We start from the raw sequence: 19,728 nt of genomic DNA on the forward strand, positions 1-19,728 counted from the left end.
TAACTGTTTGTAGCTGAATTCCTTACAGAATATCTTGCAATGTAGTATAATTCTATAATGGAGTAAGTTATAAACGTAGCTGAATGCTCTATTAGGGTGACTGTTCTATTAGAGTATCTCGATATCGCATTTGCTATACGTAGTTGCCTTTCGAATCATAACTCAGTGGTTTGTAATCCGATTCTTCTGTACTACTGCAAGGACTTTCTATGATGATTATGCCAGCTATATACTGATTTTCAGCTCATTGCTCTAAGCGGTTTGCCTGGTAGATGTGAACACTAATAGTTTTTTATTCATAAAAATCGATCGCGTAGTTTTGACACGGGTTCGGTTTTGTGTCATATCTCCATGGTCTTTATCTCAATTCCTTTCCAACCACGCAAATGCACTCCTACGATGGTTACCCCATCTACATATCAATTTTCAACTCATTCCTCCAAGGGGTTTATTCTGTAGGCATGACAGACCTTCGACCTTAGTTTACGCACAAAATCGATCATAACTCCGTGAATGTTCATCGAATTCCTACCAAAGTTGGTACTGAGATCCACCTTAATGAGCCCTTCAAGTGTGCTAAATTTCAGCCCTATCTGAGTACGCATTCGTGTTTTATGGCAGATTTTGCGAAGTGTGCGAAATGAAGAAGATGAAGAAGAAAAACTAAGAAATTAAAAACGAAAATTTGTTCGCTCGTATCTCGGAAATGGCTGGACTGATTTTCTTCAAATTTCGTATGTAGACTCTCATAACTGGCCGGCACATCTGTAGCAACTTTGGTTCCAATCGGATAAGGGATCACAGAGCTACATAGGTGTGAAAATTACGTTTTCTTTCTTCCTGTTAATATACTCACGGTGTGGCGCGCCGGCTTCTTGGGCCGCACGACACACTATCGTGTGTCTTGATGGCGGCAATGACAATATGGCAGCAAAAAAACAAAAAAAAACAATATGGCAGCAATAACAATATGGCGGAAATAACAATATGGCAGCAATAACAATATGGTAACAATAACAATATGGCGGCAATAACAATAACAATATAGGGGCAATAACAAATATGGCAGCAATAACAATATGACTGCAATAACAAATATGGCGGCAATAACAATATGGCGGCAATAACAATATGGCGGCAATAACAAAATGGTAGCAGTAACAAATATGGCAGCAATAACAATATGACTGCAATAATGATATGGCAGCAATAACAATATGGCGGCAATAACAAATATGTGTGGCAATAACAAAATGGTAGCAGTAACAACAATCTAGTGTCAATAACCATCGTATGGCAGCATTGATGATATGGTAGTAGTAGCATGTGGCCAAAATAAGAACAGACAACAAAAGCAACATGACCACAGTGATAACATGGCATTGCATAAATTATTTAGATATACTAACCTTGTGGTATTTCAGGGTGCCTGAAAATACCTATTGGCTCAGTTACTGTGGGGATCCCTAGGTGGTTGTTGCGCTGCATCAGTCTGAGCAAGCAGCTGTGGGATTGACTGGAGTATGGAAGTTGGGCAGCGGATCTATGTCTGATATGCGTCACTACTCCATCACCTCATAGCCTTAATCAACCAAGCAGGGAGACCTGCTGCAGCAGCAGTGGTGGCAGCACCAATTCTGAAACTGTGACTGGCATAGAGGCGATGTTCGTAACCAGCATTTTGGAGGAGACTGCGTAGTTGCTCTGTAAGTTGCTCCCGAGACAAAGGGTTGAAACGACCGCCACAGTTACCGGTTCACTTTTCTCTGTTGACTCCCTGGCAAATAAATCCATCGCTTTTACTGGGCAGGTAGATGTTGATGTTGCCTGGAGCGTGATGGACTGTCCACGTCTAAACGGATCTGTCTTGGACTGTTTGAGTAATACGGTTGTTGTGGATGGTGTGAGCTGCACATCTGACCACAGGAGACTGTTTGAAGTAAGCTCACTTGCTCTGAGAAACCCAAAGAAAGCAAGTGTGAATGCAGACCAGAGTAATCACTTTTCAATGATAGAATGAGTACTGCTGTCATGTAGTTGGGTCTTGAGCATTTTTAAAATGTTGATTGAAATAGGGAGACGCTGCCTGGAGGTGTCTCCCTGACACTGTTCGATGCCTTTGCATAAAAGGTGCAAGAGGTGGTCATTTGTTGGATCAGTATGGCCATGTTCCAGATGTTCTAACCTGATACCAGATAGGTAGACTTTAATTGTTTTGTGTGAAATGCGTTGTGCAATGTATGAACAGAAGTAACGTAATGTTAGGGGGGAGGCAGGGAAGGGAACAATATTGTAGCTGTTACAAAATTGCAGGTATGATCTCACACCTGCTTGATATGTGTGCCGGGTAGAGGGGGCGACACCTAAGGACTGATATTGAATGAGCATCGCGTCCAAAACTGGGTTGGCCATGCAGGGATGACATCTGGTAGATTGGCTGCATGTGGGGCCAGCTGCCTGAAGCGTCTCATCTGTAAACGAGAGAGGGGATCAGCAATGTGTGTGATTAACACATGTATATTAAATTGAGCAGCACAAAAATACAACATACGTACTAAGGCCATGACCTCTGGTTGCTCGGTTGACCCTTTATGCCATATTACACAGCTTCATTGTCACAGTGGAAGAGCACTTTCTTGCATTCCCACATGTGGCCCCAGGTGTTAACTGCTGCTGTAATGGCATATAGCTCCTTCCAGGTGATGGTCTTGTGAGAGTGCTCCGCTGGCCACTGTGCCTGGATCCATCGGCCTGCCCAAAAGGCATCCCAGCCGTGTGAACCCAAGGCATCCGTGAGTAGTTCCATTGATGGTGATGCTGTCCATTCTGTTAGTAGGATACGAGAGGTACCAGACCACTGTGGCAAGAATTTAAGCCACCAGTATATATCCAGGTTAGCTTCTTTTGTTAAGGTAACATTATGGTGGAGGCGGGACACTGAGCAGCTCTTGTCGATGAGCCTACGTAAGAAGATTCTGCCAGCTGGTATTACCTTACATGCGAATGATAGTTTGCCAATGACAGATAGCAATTCTCGTTTTGTGCATTTCTCATCATCACATAGTGACTTGTGCAGTAGAGATTGCAACAAGTGGATTAGGTCCTGTTTCCGCTCTTCGGAAATGCTGACTGTCATTGTTGTGGTGTTGATTATGATTCCCAGGAATGTGAGGTGTGTGGTGGGTCCTTCTATCTTTGAAGGCTTCACAGGTGCATTGAGGTTGTTACATACTGCAAGCATTGTGGAGAGGTTGTTGGTGCATTCCTGGGAGGCAGGTGCACCTGCTGTGAAAAAATCATCGAGGTAGTGCAAGAGATGGCGGATAACATAGTTCTGTTGCAGAATCCAGTGCAGTGCATCTGAAAACTGGTTAAACAGGAATGGTGCCGAGCATAGGCCAAATGGTAAAAAGGTGTCTATATAGAACATCCCTTTCCATTACATCCCCAGCAGATGCCAGTCATGGGGGCAGACAGGGATTAAGCAGAAGGCATTTTTCAGGTCTATTTTGCTCATTAGAGTGCCCGGGCCAATAGAGTTTATGATTCTATATGCATCGTCTATGCTGCAGTAGGTGAGACTAAATAAGCTGGGATCAATGTGGTCATTAATGCTATGGTTGTGGGGGGCAGATAGGTGGCATATTGTACGCCAGCCACTGTCATGTTTTGGGACTAGACCAAGGCCAGAGGAACGGAAATGGGGGAGTGGGGGGTGTGTAAAAGGGCCCAAGATTCGACCCACCTGGCATTCATTGGCAATTGCAGTATCAAGAATGATAGGTTGGTGGTAGGCAGAGTGCCGATTACTGCTGATCCGATCCAGCTCTGGACCATTGTAACCTATGTTACAGCCATAAGTAAGATTGTGTATTAGTGTGTGCACAAACTTGTGATCAGGATGGACCTCAAGCTCACGAGTGAGTGTAAGTACATTAAGGGGTGTCCTATAGGTAATCTGAATGTTATAAATATTTGTAAGTGCCGAGGCATGCTTCCAATTTGAGGGGTATAGGTAGCATGGCATATTTGGGGCTGTACAGGGTTGTGCATTGGCCTGCTGAACATTTGCAGTTGTCTGTCGTTGACAGTATCACACTCAAAAATGAGTGATCGTCGGGGAGCTAGGTAAGATTCACCTGGGGATCTACCCCGGTTTCTAGGACATTTGGACCGGGGGTGATCACCTTTGCATGATAGGAAAATGTGGTGGTATTTGCATGTATGTCTTGTGCAGCATCCCTGATTGTACTCCCCACAAATTGGTTGTGTGCGATGAGTAGGTGATCGGGGATCGGGAGGTTTATGAGACGGTTTGCTCTCACGAAAGGACGACTTAGGGCAATTTTCTTAGTAATGGCTTGTTGATCTGCAATATGGGTAAGGCCAATGATGTTGCTCATTGCTGCTGGCAGTAAATATGAGCATCCATCCAGAAGTCTTGAATATTTTTGATCCCAACGAAGGGAAGGGTGGGAAGCTGCTAGGGTACGGAATTTTGCATCATATTGAAGCCCAGCATTAAGGATAACAACTTGTTTGCAGTGCAGATGACATACTGGTAAGGTAATATTTCTAGCGCTCTGCTAGGATTATGGTTAGCTATCACAGAGAGGTACAGATTCCAGGCCTCCATCCACATTGCAAAGGAAGAAATTCGCTTGATGGGCCATTGTGAGGATGGGGAGGGGTCAGCCATAGCATCAGGGAACGTGGCCTTATGTAATAACATACTAAAATCAATGAAGTCACCTTGTAAGATTCTCTGCCTTAATTGAGTTGGCACTGGTGGCATGGTAATCTCAAGTGACTACTGGGCTGGTAGGGTAGGAGCTGTGTAAGTTGCCAGGAAGGAAGCATCGGCAATCGTCGTCTGCTGCTGAGGGGCGTGGGCAATTGCTGTTGGTAGCTGCTGAGGGGCGTGAATGACCGTCGGCTGCAGCTGAGTATGGGCAATTGTCGCCGGTAGTTGCAGGGGGGCGTGGACGATTGTCGTTGGCTGTAGCTGGTGTGGCATTCTGCAGGAACTGGGCCATCGGTGACGAAAGCTGGGCTTGCATAGCGGGAGGCAGGTTTAACGGTGAAATGTTTGCTGAGGTGGCTGGCTGAGGGGGCAGGAGTGACGATGGAGTAGCTTGCAATGTCGACGTACCGGTGACACTTGTAGACGATGGCAACAATAATCCTGGTTGAGTGGCTGACGTGGCTATGCTAACTGGTGTTACGTCGCTTGATGGTGGTGGGTGAATACCGTCGTAAAGACGACAGGCCAACACAGCTTTTGTCCCGGTAACAATGAGCTTGCGTGAAGATAAATGAAAACGGAGGACTTCTATGGGTAGGCGAGTAAGCTGTTGAATTGTGCATTGTGTTACATCAGTTATCCCATCGTTAGAGGGTGTGCGAGTAGTCTTTGGCATGATAGCTGGTTAGTCTAAGGCTTGATGCGTGTGTAGTTTTCTTGTGAATGCACAGGACTTGCTGATACGCAAATACACAGGACTTGCTGATAGTTACACTGCAGCTGGGAATCACAGGATGACTTGTTGAACACTCGAATCAAAACACTGGGTGCCAATACAGGTTGCTGAGTGGCAGGTGCTACAACTCGTTGTGTGAAACTGCTATCCCGTGACATGTAGAGAGGCGGCACAATGCTTCATTAGCACATTCCAGGTAGGCCTGCTTGCACAGGTCTGCCTTATGCCCTCCCATAGTGCTTGTTCTGTTAACTTGAATTTACTAAGGTAAATTGGTATTTTACAGCACAAGTGCTGAAGGCCTGTAGGACACCTGGTCCTACAGCCTGTAAGACCATCTCTATAAAAGACCGTGTATCTTTAGCTGTAAGATTTAATCATCAAGTACAGGTTCAAAGTTAGCTTTGTATTTCATGCAACCCAATTTTTAGGTTGTATTAACTGTTGATATTTATAGTCAATTTCACTTTAATGATACCAGTTGTTTTAACTTTAATCAAGTGGTCAGATCAACCCATCATAAATCAAATCAAAGTAACCTGAAATTGAACCTACAACTTCACACTGGTGAATTCAACCTGTAAAAGGTAACTTTGATTGTTTCTGTATGGATTAAATTTATTATAAAATCTGAATTTACCAAACTATTGTGGAAATGACCCTCTAATGCTGGGTAGATTTATCTGTAATTCAAATGACAATTTTTTGGGTAGCAACAGCCATTGGAAACGGCTGGTCATTTTGCGTTTTATAGTTCTAGTTGTTTTAACTATAATCCAATGGTCAGATTGACCTATTAATGACTAGTGTTGAGAACCGGTTTGGAAAAACCATAGATAATAGAGTAAAGGGATAGGAAACGCAATAACGTGACGTCACAAAACACGTACATTTCATTGGGCGAACGTAGGTTACGTCACGAACATCTTCGTTACGGGTGAAAAGGGGCGTTGCTAACTGTTTATCGAAAGCTCAGTTAATAATTACAAGTTTCGTCGGAGGAGACAGGTGCTTAATGGATAGCTGGTTAGTTGCACTGTTAGTAATAAGTTTGTTTGGCGTGCGCAGAAACAAGTATAGCTACCAAAAATCCGTCGAAAGGTGAAAATTGTGGAAAATTGACAGTATAAACCAGTTTATTTTTACTCTAAAGTAGATTAACCCTAACCATTGTGCCAAATAGGAAACGTACTGTTAACCCGAGGGAACCATAACTTTGATTTTTTTCAAATATTGAGTAGCTTGCCTTAAACTAGTTAATTGTTTATGAAAGTTTTAACCACTTAGCGTCTGCTTAGGTACAGTTCAAGCTAATCTGTCTGTTTCCTTTATTAGAAAACCACCCACAAAGTGGAACCGAACATAGGAGAACTTTACTAAAAGAGTGAGTCGTCTAAATTCACCCGATATTGGTGAGACTCTAAATGACATCATTTCAATGTGGCAATATATATTATACGGTGTTGCATAAGCAGGGACATAGCCAGAATCCGGATCCTCTGAGCCTATATAGGCCTTTGCATCAATAGACTAATGCTGCATTTGGAAGCGCTGTGAGTGGTACACAGAAATACCCTAATAAAAACAGACACTTCTCTCACAGCTATAGCTATATGGCTAATCTGCTGACACTATAAATCACTCTCTGATAGCTCAAATAGAATTAATTCATGGAAGAGACCTGTCATTAAAGTCATGTCATGTATATATTGTACATGCATTGGTAACAGTCTGGCTATGGCCCTATGTATCAAATGAGTTGTGATGAATGCATACATATAATTATGCAGGAATGCATTCCACTTGCTAGTTGTTATAGCTGCAGTGGTCGCCAGTGTATACTAGCCAGTGTTCATGCTGATGCTGCTGTCAGTATAACTAATGTAATGGGAAGAAGACAACTAAAACTATGTAGTAAAAAATATCGGCAACAAATAGCGTACAAGAGACAAGCTAAGGTGAGTTAATGCATGTGTATAATGCATGCAAACAATCACTATGTACGTAGTTACAGATAAGCCATGATAGCAGCCAACCAGAGCAGATTCCACAACCTTGTCTAAACACCATTAATAGTGACCTTAGCAGTATAACTCTACCAAGTGGTTGGATACAGATCAGAGGCACACCTAACATTGTGCTATGCCATACCATCTATAACTCTAACAGCAATGCAGCCGTGCAAACTACAATAACAATATTTGATGACTTGACATGGAAATGTCACTATTATGAAAAAGAGGTTAAAAGCTGTAGCATTTTGTCCTCTCTGCCATCTCATATCTGCAATGTTGATGTTGTCTTAAAAGTAATAAAGAAACTATCAGTAGCACATGTATGTATTGGAAACTGTGATGACAAATTTGAGGAAATAGTAGAACATAGAAAAGGAAAATTTTTAAGCTTATCAGGTGAAACAGCTGCAACAATTGATAGCCATGAAATTGCATTCCAAGATAGAACTATCTCTAACACTATTCGTCATGTAGAATGTGACATATTTGTTGATACAGAAGATGGACAGTGCAAAACATGTAGGAATTATCGGCCAATCTTAAGAGCAATGTACCACCGATATAAGCAGACAGCACTAGCAGAAAACGTGAGCAGTAGTAGTACCAACAGCAAGACCTATACTCTTACAAAATTAAAGGAATGTCAAGCTAGATTGCAGGTGGCAGAGGAGCAACTAGCTAAAGCACAGCAGATATCAGATCAATACATTGAAGTTGATGAAGAGGTGCATAATGACCTTCTCACCATCATAAATGAAAATGCTGCAGATATCAACAAAGCTCTGCCAAATAATTCATTCAGTCAACTATTCTGGAAGCAGCAAATAGATGCATTACTTTGCAGTAATTTAAAACAGATGAGATGGCACCCATTGGTGATAAGGTGGTGCCTTTCTATTAAGCTAAGATCACCATCAACATACGAAGCAATGTGTAAGTCTGGGTTGCTAAAGTTGCCATCGCAAAGAACCCTACGAGACTATACTCATGTAATCAAACCATCATCAGGATTTTCAGATGAAGTAGATGAGATGCTTATGAAAGAGGGTAGAATAAATGAAATTGAAGAATGGCAAAAACATGTAGTATTAATATTTGATGAGATGCATATTAAAGAAGATTTGGTTTTTGATAAAACTACAGGAGAACTGAAAGGATTTATAAGATTAGGAAACATTAATGATCATCTTTTAAACTTGGAGAGTGCCCTCAGCGATGATTGTGCTAGTCAGATGCCACCACTTGCTAACTCAATGTTAACTTTTATGGTTAGAGGGATTTTTATAGACCTACACTTTCCCTATGCTCAATTTCCATGCAAGAATCTCACCGGCGATCTTCTATATCCTCTTGTGTGGGAGGCTGTTCAGCGTCTGGAGAGTTGTGGATTCAAAGTGCTTGCAACCATCTGTGATGGAGCATCTAGCAATCGTCACTTTATCCATATGCATGGCAACTACAAATCTTCACTAGTATATAAGACTGTAAACCCCTACAGTAATGATACAAATCGTGACCTTTATTTTATGATAGATGTCCCTCATCTTATGAAGACTGCAAGAAACTGCTGGTCTAATCCAAAGAGAAAGTTATGGGTATGCTACTATATATATATATTCCTTAGTTATCCTATGTGTAACCTCATTTATCTGAAATTGGAAATAACTGTTCTATTATAGAGTGCAGGCATTATGTTATGGCTCCAGCTATGCAACTATTCAGGGGTGTACACAGGAATTCTGAAAAGGGGTTTCCACCACTGCTAAGTGACTGTTATATTAGAGTAGTTTATAATACCTGACTGCTTTATTAGAGTATCTCGATCTTTTCACCAAAATCATAATTCAGAACAAAGCTATAAGTGTTACTATCATGTGAGAAACTATTATTTAACTGTAAAAACGTGTTCTGTTCCATGACAGATCCCAGATTCTGGAAACCTGAAGTTTCAATTTCTTAATATTTCAAGTACTGTGTAAAATCCAAAGGGGTTTCCTGAAACCCCTGGAAACCCCCTCCGTACACCCCTGTTTCTATTGGTATAGCAAAAGATACTATTGTGTTCTATTTTGTAGAATGAAGGAAAAGATATTAGCTGGAGCCATCTGAAATATTTGTACTACAATGACCATAACACAGACAAAAAGTCTATTGGTGTGTGTTTATCGAAACTGAAACGTGAACACCTTGAGCTAACATCATTTTCTAAAATGAGAGTGGACTTAGCTGCACAGGTTGTAGTGATGTTACATGTGACTGTGAGGTGATTTGCCATTTTGTTATAGGTACTGAGTAAATCTGTGTCAGATGCTTTGCTGGAAGTGGGGGGTGAGGAGTTTGAAGGGACTGCAAAATTTTGTGAAATTATGGACAAGTTTTTTGATGCATTAAATGTTACAAATTACACTGAATCTATCACAAACCTGATGTTCTACAGAAGACCATACAAAAAAATGCCCAAGTTTGAGGATGATAGATTCAAAGTTAGTAAATGGTTGGCAATGACAATGGATTAATTACCTTGAATCTTTTGCAGTGGCTTGAAAATGATTTTATTGGGTACTTAAACAAATGGGAGGATAGTGCAAAGTCAAGAACAGGGTTCTCTGAAGGTGAAAAGTGATGATGACTCTAAGTAGAGAAACATCAGAGGGAATTAGAATAGCAGGTAACTATATAGTACGTAATTCATGCCTATTATGCCTTTTCTATACAATGTTTACAGTGAAGTCATTTTGTGAAATGGCACAGTATCTTTTGCAACTTCCAGGAGTGGATAGCTTGTTGTCCAACAGATTGTGTTGTCAAGATTTACTTGAACAGTTCTTTGGGAAACAGCGACAGCGAGGGGCAACAAATGACAACCCAAACGTCCAACAGTTTGAGTGCAATACATCAGCTATACGGGTTGCCAGCTCTATAGCTCTGGCTCCAGTTCGTGGCAATTGTAGGGGAACCAACTCAAAGAAGCGACCTGGTGAATTGTATGTTGCAAGTGAATTGGAGCTTCCACTTCCAAAGAGACCACGATATAAGAAAATCAAAAAGTCTACATAGTTGATCTGTTCTGTAATTATACATACAGCAGCAGCTGTATTATGAATTTTATCATGCAGAATGTATACCATAATAATGATAATACACTGTACATTTATTATATTATAATCTTAAGTGATGCTTTTACGTAGGGACTTAGCTTTAGATGTGTTAAGTGAATACAGTTGTTTATGTAGTTCCATTACTGATTTAGCAAATGAATAGCATCTAATTGTTATCCACAAGTCAACTATCATTTGTAGTAGTTCCAACCTTGAATCCTCTTGAATATCTTCAAGTTCTTCTGACAACAGATACCAATAAAAGTATACATCCTCTGATTCTAAGAGTTTCTTAATAGCTTCTTTGCGTAATGGGATGGATTCTGTCTTTAAATTTGCTAGATTGTAAACTTTCTGTATTTCAATCTCCAGCTGTTTAAAAAGAAGATATGCTCCATTACTGACTGGAAAAAGACCACCTCGATTAACTCTTTCTATCCAGGATTTTGTGTATGTTAAAAAATTGTCTGCGTTGGTCTCATCTTCATCTTCACACATACTCCATAAGCATAAAATAAATTCCTCCTTGTGTGGATGGGATGACCTCTCTAGCTTTTTTCTCAATGATACAGGGATGTAGCCAGCTATGTATCTGATCACCTTCTCCTCATCTTCAGACAAGACAGTACCTATAGCTTTATCCTCACAACTGGCAGACTCCGTGGCTATGATAGGATATTCATGCCTAATGATCTTCTCAATTAAATTGCTTAAAACCATTTGCTTGAAAATTGGATCCCTTGATATGCTGTAATATAATGGTTGGGGAAGCGTTTTCCACACTGTCTCCAAATCAACAGAGCTTCTAACCTCATGGAACTTTCTCCAAACACTCTCCCTCCATCCTGGCTTACCTATTTTAGACTGTTTGGCCGAAAAACAGCGCTTCAGCATATCGACCAGCATCTTCGAAAAAAGGCAAGCTTCGTGAGAATGACTTTTAGTCCATGTTAAGAATTCTGTGGAGCATTCATGTACTAACTGCTTCCTCCTAGAAATCACAGCTATGGCTTTCGATAGCTCGCCCACGCGGCCTAATGGTTGAGGCAGTATTCCATTCACTGATTCAACAAGCATTAAATAAACAATTGTAGGCCCGAAGGAGTTGTCTGAAGCGTCACTCGCATAGTTTATTCGTTTCTCGCTCGTTCCTATGCTACTATTCATCATTCTACAACTAGGTAACTATGGACAATTACGCAATGGACTACGTCACGCGTAACGAAAATAAAACCGGAAATAGCTTGCGTTTCCTATCCCTATTACTCTATTATCTATGGAAAAACCGATTATTAACCGGTACTGTCTAGGTCAAGCATAATTGGCTAAGAAGCCTTTAAATCGGTTTTGCCCACCCACTTGGTAAACCATAAATTACCCCTGCTGACAAAGTGTTAACATCATAACATAACCTCAAAGTATGTGTAAATATGTGCTTGTAATAGCTGTTATTGTAAGGCAGGATGTTGATGGTCACTTTGGTACCACCCTAAGGCTTCCAACAGGCATATTTAGTATTTAGTGCCATAATGTCTGCTAATTTACAACCAGACAATATCTGGTCAATATCCAATTATTCACCTTCCAATAACCAGTTTTAGTAAACTCTGTAGGTTCACAGCACTATTAATGACAGTGGTCAGAAGTAAGTATAACTACCACCCATGGTGGTCATAGAGAAGTATCCATTTTTTAAATTTAAAATATATCTTAGTAGTACTAAGGACCTTACTAATTCCATTATCAGTTAATGTGGGCTTGTCATACCCCTAAAAATTAAAACATGCCAATGTAGGAATTTTCTCACAAAGCTATGCTGTATGTAATAAAGTACAGCTCAAATACAACTTCACAGCATGTGCATTTTGCGTGATTTCCACACGTGTGAACTGAAGCACATACGCCATGAGTAGCTGGTCGCTGTCCTAGCCCATCTTCCAGAACTGCAATTATAATATGCTGCTATTACAAGTAACATTACAGTATCACATATTTTTGCTTCATAGGTAGCAAAAGAGAAGGCTGTTCAAGTCTTAGAGGCCGTATTGTCAGTTATTAACACCTGAACTGGCTACTGATGTTGCATTTTAAAGCTGCCCAAATTAGGACTGGATAATGCAATCCCCAGGGAACTACACTGCGAAGTGCTACAGTATATATCACTATAGCTATATTTATAATTGTCTTATAGTAATCTATCCTTGCAGTTTACTGATCTTACCTGTATTAATTAAATATACACTGGCAGACTTGTCAGCGAGCAATAAATAGGAACGATCTAACTAACATATCAACAATCAATCTAACTATTAACAATATAGTTTCTATCCCATCCAAAAACAGCTTATAGCTGTAAAAAAATGCGCGTCCAAGTAAAGCAGAGTTAACTGCGACAAAAGGTAATGATATCATAATGCAGCCATGTGCGAGGTGTGCAAGTTGTAAAATTAATATTAGCTAATCAGATAATACAATGTTATTGTTAAAGTGTTAATGATAACTATGTGATTCTGCTAGTTTTTAAGTGTGTGAGCATCTTCATAAATGCCACACAAATTTAATTCTCAATAAAGCAATGTGTATAGATTCTCTGATAGCAATAAATAGTTTGAGTTTGGCCACCTTTCCTTTGTAGCATTGCCGTATGCAGGAAAGGCGGCCAAACTCAAACTATTTATTGCTATCAGAGAATCTATACACATTGCTTTATTGATAATTAAATTTGTGTGGCATTTATGAAGATACTCACACACTTAAAAACTAGCAGCATCACATAGTTCTCATTAACACTTTAACAATAACATTGTATTATCTGATTAGCTAATATTAATTTTACAACTTGCACACCTCGCACATGGCCAAATTATGATATCATTACTCTTTGCCGCAGTTAAGTCTGCTTTACTTGGACACGCCCTTTTTTTACAGCTATAAGCTGTTTTTGGATGGGATTTCAATACTTTTTGTTAGAATAAATGCACTGTTGATAACAGTAGGTGAGTTTTCATGGTTTTGACAGAAACCCCAGATTACAGTGACAGAATATTAAAATATAACTGTAATTTTAGTGGCCAGGGCCACCCACAGGGGGGGGGGAGGGGGAAATGGGGTATTTTTTCCCCTGCCCCAGCCCAAAAAAGGTCCCTTGAATACCTGTTTAAAGAAATATCGATATACTCTAATAAAGCAGTCAGGATCTAGACCCTTCCTTGCCCCTGGGCCCCTCTTTAACTCTTTTCCCTGGGCCCCCTAACTTCTCTGGGTGGCCCTGTTAGTGGCATGCAACTGCAGTCAACTAACACTCATTTTAACTAGTAAACCCTTAATAACACCTTACCTTTCATCTTGTACTGCATTAAAACGATCAAGATACTCTATTAGAGCAGTCACAAAATAGCTGTAACACAGCAATCAATATTTAGCATAGTTACAACTTCTGCCTAGCATCGGATTGTATAGTTTAAATTACTAGCTACTTACAGACTTTACAATATGAAAATATGGCACTTGTAGAAATGTGACTGTTCTATTAGAGTATCTCGATCTACTTCAAGCATTGACTAATTCAAGTGAAGAAGCTACGCCCCTGCCAAGAGATCTTGTGAAATGAAATGAGAATAGTAAAGAAAAAGCAAGTATATACAGAGACAATAGAGGGGCGCGTAATTATGTCCTGTTGTAAATAAACGCCTTTAAAATTTATATTACTACTAAATAAGCGTACCAGAATAGGCTTGTGAGGCTGTTGTCTCCAAGGTTGTCTCATTACTTGTCTTTTCGTGTTGAAGGGATTTAGTCACAATTGGTGAGTTTAACTATGCATGTATTTGTGTTGTAAAACTTAATTGTAAAAAGGAGATTAGCACATATCATGATAAACATGTATTTGTCACAGTAGAGTCTCTCACGATTATTAGACATTGGACCAGGGTAAAAAATTTACTGCTATATTTAGAGGTTGTAGCATTTGTATATCTTAGTATCTTAATAAATAATCCTCCATGATCACTAATCACTAATAGTACAGTGAAAACCGGTCATTATTCAGGCCGTAGGGACAAAATTTTCTGACCTAGCTTTTTAAAGAGGTGGCTGCATTTTTCGGCCTTAAAAAAGGTAAGAAGCATGCTGTTCTAACTGGCTATAGAGATGGATTTAGTGTGTGACAGCGTATGAGACATTGAGTGCTGGCAGCAAGGGGGCAGCCAATCTGTTAGAGCACCAAAGGCACTGCTTCAGACTTAGGCAGTTGGCTGTCAGCCCAAAATGTAAAAAAGTTTCACTATTGGTTCTTATAAGCTCCTGATGAAGAAAGTGATGAAGTCATTATCCATAGGATATATTTTTCAAAGTATCCATTTCATTTCTACAATATAGTAGCCAAGCATAAGATGAACATAACACAGCATTCCAGTGGTTTAGTGGTGACCACAACACTGCCTGAGTTAAACTGTGGTGAGATTTGAGACTACCGGAAGCCCTGGAATGCCTTCAACACATGAAATACCAAATATCTAATGCCTGGCTTTCATCCACAGTGGACCTGTCTTGGTGGCCACTTGTACAGAAGGGAAACAGCTGCCACACAGTCTTTTGAGCGAACAGCTAGTTTCCACACCCTGTAATTATCAATTTGTATAATCTTGAGCAAAATTGTGTGTGCGAGCAAGTGTGATGTTGTACATTGGCAGTGCCGTGTATATGGTTGCTGCCTAGCAGTGACACATTACGAGTATTGAAGTCACAATGCGTTACTGTATCATCCATCTAAATACAATCTCTGAATGTGTCATTTTGCAATCTTCCCTGCAGGTTTCAGTGTATATTGTTAACCATTAATATTGCTCACCATTGCGAACTGTATGTACAGTGAAACCTCACTTAGCAGCCACCTCTTTAATAAGACCACCTCATTATATTGGCCACCTCCCAAATATAGCTAAGCAGTACTTTATGATCTCATTCATAAGGCCATCTTGTTATTCAGGCCAAATTTTTTGGTTCCACAGCTGGCCATATTAATAAGTTTTCATTGTACTTATGTGAATTTTTATTTTTCATAACTTTTCTTCAGGTTTACTGATGGGCACTATGAAGCATTGTTGACTGGTCCGTACATAATGTGGTGACTTGAAATGCTAAAACAGTACGTAGCATGTCCTGTATGTACATGTAATGTGTTGTAATGTGTCCACACATTTTAGAAATAAATTCTCTATACTCAGTTCCATTGTGCCACTGGGTCATAAGTGGGTTGAGTATGGATCATCCAGGACATTTGGGTCACATTTTGTCCTGGCCAAGTGGATCTCATCCACTGACAGAATATACAGATCAGATCACGTGTATAAATTACGGTGGAACTTGTTTATTGCCACCTTCACTCAATAAGTAGGTAACAGTGTATAAATTCTCAATTGGAATTGGCTTTTCAAGAGAGGTTGTCTTTCTATACTGGTGGCCATTAAGAAAGGTTGTACTGATAGAGTGTACATACTAGAGATGCAACAATATCCTCCACTTAGTGTCGTTTGATAGTGATGCAATGGAGACTATGTATTGTTGCATTTAAATACTATACTATTATATTGCAACTCTAGCACGTATTTATAATAGGAATGTTTGTTAATTGTTTAGACATACTGGAGCCACACCCACTCATCTGGATTGTACAAATGGAGTAATACCAACTTGTTATCGTACTTACTTATAACTCCCATTGTGTTTGGATGAATATATATGCCGTCATGTGAGACTTGTTACCATGGCGGGCCACTGGAAAATATTTTCATAGCAGTTATATTACAGTCATTATTGTACAATTCTTACATTATTGTTGTGAAAAGTGTTTGGTATTCATGTGTCCTCTGTATGTTGTAATATTATTACATGTGTAGTTTTTGTGTGGGGGTGCTATAAAATGTATGGTGACAATTGGCTAGCTACATGTGCTAATTACTCGCAGCTTGTGTCAACAACTGGTAACAGCAGTTGTACTCTGTGTCATTCTTTAAGCCGCGCCCTTACAGGAGAAATTACGTCACGGTGGGGGTGACTAAATTCAAATTTAAAAACGAACGATGGTATGCAGCACCATAGATTATATCTGTGGACTATAATCTATTACAGCACACTTCTTTGTGGCTATATGCACTGATTAACTACATAGAGCGCCAGTTCATCAATACCCAGTGACCGCAGTTGTGCTCTGCGTTATTCTTTAAATTCCGAGTAAAATTCTTAGTGAGAGCAAATTATGTGGGGGCGACTAAATTCAAATTTCAAACTAGCCATTCTCGAAAACATATGTTTCAATCTGAACGAAACTTTTAGAACAGTTTAAAGACACATTGCCCTACATGCCAAGCGAGTATTTCGGAAAACAACAATCTGGGTTTTGTATTTGGCCTCTAGGTCGACTGAGGATGACTGAAACTTCGTTTGGTGCTGAAATTACGACTGTAGGGTAATCATGGTGAAATCGATGATGTGAATCTTGAGGCGATTGAGTGAATACTGAAGCGATAGCAGGGAAATCAATGTTTGGAATGCACAAAGGAATGCAAGGCATACACCTGCAGTTGCATCTAACTGCATGCAATAAAAAAATAATAATGAAACTTCCCCTTAGATGTCGGCAATCTCGATCACGAAACAATCGGCATGGATTTGCTTCACTGCTTGTGTGGTAGTTACTAGTGACATGATGAGTTCAACTCTAGAGTTTCAGAGGGATAGCGTAAGTGGCGGGTGAGTTACAGGAAGGCCGACTTTGACAACGTTTGTTCCTGTAAAATCCTCACGTAGTGGTCGCATCATTTATTGTCTGCGGCACGTGTTTCTGCTTTACTGGCTGCACGACTCACTACCGTGAGTCTTGATTACATCTATAATAAGTACAGGATGTAAGAATTTAGTAGCAGCCAGCTACAAGTTATAATAAAACTCATTAACTCACTACGCCAAATGAAGCGATTCTAATAAATTCACTCATTTCTGTATGGAGTGTTTATTGTTCCTTGTGTACCACATGGCTAAGTTTGTCATATGATAGAAAGTTGTGCTGTTATAGGTTAGTTGTAGTACATTTATTAGTTTGTATAAAGAATTAAAGCTTATCTATTTTATTTCATCATTATTTTTCTATTGATAAGCACTATTGCTGGGTGCTGTAAGCAGAATACTTCGTTGAAGTTCTATCAGGTAAGTAATACATCATGCATAATGTATAGTGTTTCCAATACAACAGGCCAGCTCAGTAGTCCATGGCTTGCTTTGTAGCTGAACTCTCTACATGGAGGTTTCTTTGTAGGAGAACTCTACAAGGTGATTTCTTCTAGCTGAATCTGTACCAAATTTATAACCATCCAAAATTGGATGGTTCTATTCTTCCAATTTAGAATAATCTGTACCAAATTTATAACCATCCAAAAGTGGATGGTTCTAGTCTTCCAATTTTGGAATAATCTGTACCAAATTTATAACCATCCAAAAGCAGTCTTCCAATTTTGGAATAAATCTGTACAAAATTTATATCCATCCATAATTAGATGGTTCTGATAATCCAATTTTCCATTAGCATACCTGCATAACTAAATGCATGATCTCCCTTGTTTCATTACTTTTTATTTCTATAATCCGAAGTGAAGCTTAAAATTCCTTGTACTTGCGTTCATGGCAAATGATAAGTTAGAACAATTTGCTTACTTCTATTGCTTAAGGCATGGCGCAGAAATTACAGATGATTTTCATTTGTAAATGAAATCATCAATTCACTAATGGTAATCAACACCTAACACTGCCAGCAAAAAGAAATGGGACACAAAGAAAGATAACTCCATGATGCATACATTCATGCCATCAAATTAATTTTGTGTCTGAGCATGAGTCCCATGCAATAATCAATTACTGAATAGTGAAGTGGCCATTATGCTTTGTTTTCAGGCATATTATGCCTGTTATGTACACAGCATTACAAAAGGAGAGGAGAGCCTCTGCAAGTACTACTGTAACAGTAGTACCTTACATTAGACTATGACATGCATAGTATACTCGTTAATGAGGTATTTAAAATCCAATAGATACCCATGGGTAGGTATCTAAACTGATTAGATATCCGTGAACAAATTTTTTTATCATGTGCATCACGTGTTTTGCTGGATTCCAGTCACAACAGCCATCAGAAATCATTGCTAGTGTGTAAAGAAGCAACCCTGAACAATAAAGATGATCGTATTCATCTAGGAAGCCTACCAGTGAGTTATTTTAGCACTAATTTGATCAGGAAGCCGCCTGACCAAAGCCTTATGAGCCATAGTCTAAATCAATTATTGCTTTTGACCTCAGTAATCATTGTGCCATTCCTCAGGTCTCTAAAATAGTGAAGATACCTCGATTTGTGCAATAACGGACACTTAGAGATCACAGATATTTACACTTTCTTACAAAAAAATATTGACCAGAAATCAACCTCACAATACCTTTATAGTGTCTTGACAGTACTGGTGTGGTATAAACATCCTTCAATGTGATTTAAAATGCTTCCAATAAATAGCTACAAAATTTTAAAGATTTTCTATTCAGTGGAATTTTTTGCTCAATTAACTGACTGATTGACTTACTGACTATGCCTTCAGAGAAGCGTAACTGAATAACAGCTAAGACTACGAGGTTGATATTTCACTGTTAGAACTGTATTCCAAAATTGGATGACTAGAACCATCCAACTTTGGATGATTATAAATTTGGTACAGATTATTCCAAAATTGGATGACCGATTATAAATTTGGCACAGATTATTTCAAAATTGGATGACAAGAACCATCCAATTTTGGATGATTATAAATTTGGTACAGATTATTCCAACATTGGATGACCAAAAACCATCTAATTTTGGATGGATATATATTTGGTACAGATTATTTCAAAATTGGATCACCAGAACCATGCAATTTACGGTGATTATAAATTTGGTATAGATTATTCCAAAATTGAATGACAACAACCATCCAATTTTGGATGATTATAAATTTGGTATAGATTATTCCAAAAGTGGATGAAAAGAACCATCCAATTTTGGAACCTTATTGTAGATTTTCGTCACTATATAGGAAAATGAGCTATTTCCATCCAAAA

General features: G+C 39.4%; 1 protein-coding gene and 2 long non-coding RNA genes across 3 annotated transcripts in view; 2 read left to right on the forward strand and 1 right to left on the reverse strand.

The window, feature by feature from the left end:
* The window catches only part of LOC136243089 (neuralized-like protein 4), a 222,273-nt gene that overhangs the window by 48,425 nt on the left and 154,120 nt on the right, over window positions 1-19,728 (reverse strand). The window lies entirely within an intron of this gene.
* Window positions 10,115-10,666, forward strand: LOC136246564 (uncharacterized). The gene is made up of 2 exons (XR_010696635.1): window positions 10,115-10,163; window positions 10,221-10,666. It is a non-coding gene; the product is annotated as an uncharacterized lncRNA (long non-coding RNA).
* On the forward strand, window positions 14,304-16,280 carry LOC136243067 (uncharacterized). Its single transcript, XR_010694743.1, has 3 exons — window positions 14,304-14,398; window positions 15,668-15,739; window positions 16,231-16,280. It is a non-coding gene; the product is annotated as an uncharacterized lncRNA (long non-coding RNA).

Source organism: Dysidea avara, chromosome 2 (assembly GCF_963678975.1).
Source record: "Dysidea avara chromosome 2, odDysAvar1.4, whole genome shotgun sequence".
NCBI lineage: Eukaryota > Metazoa > Porifera > Demospongiae > Dictyoceratida > Dysideidae > Dysidea > Dysidea avara.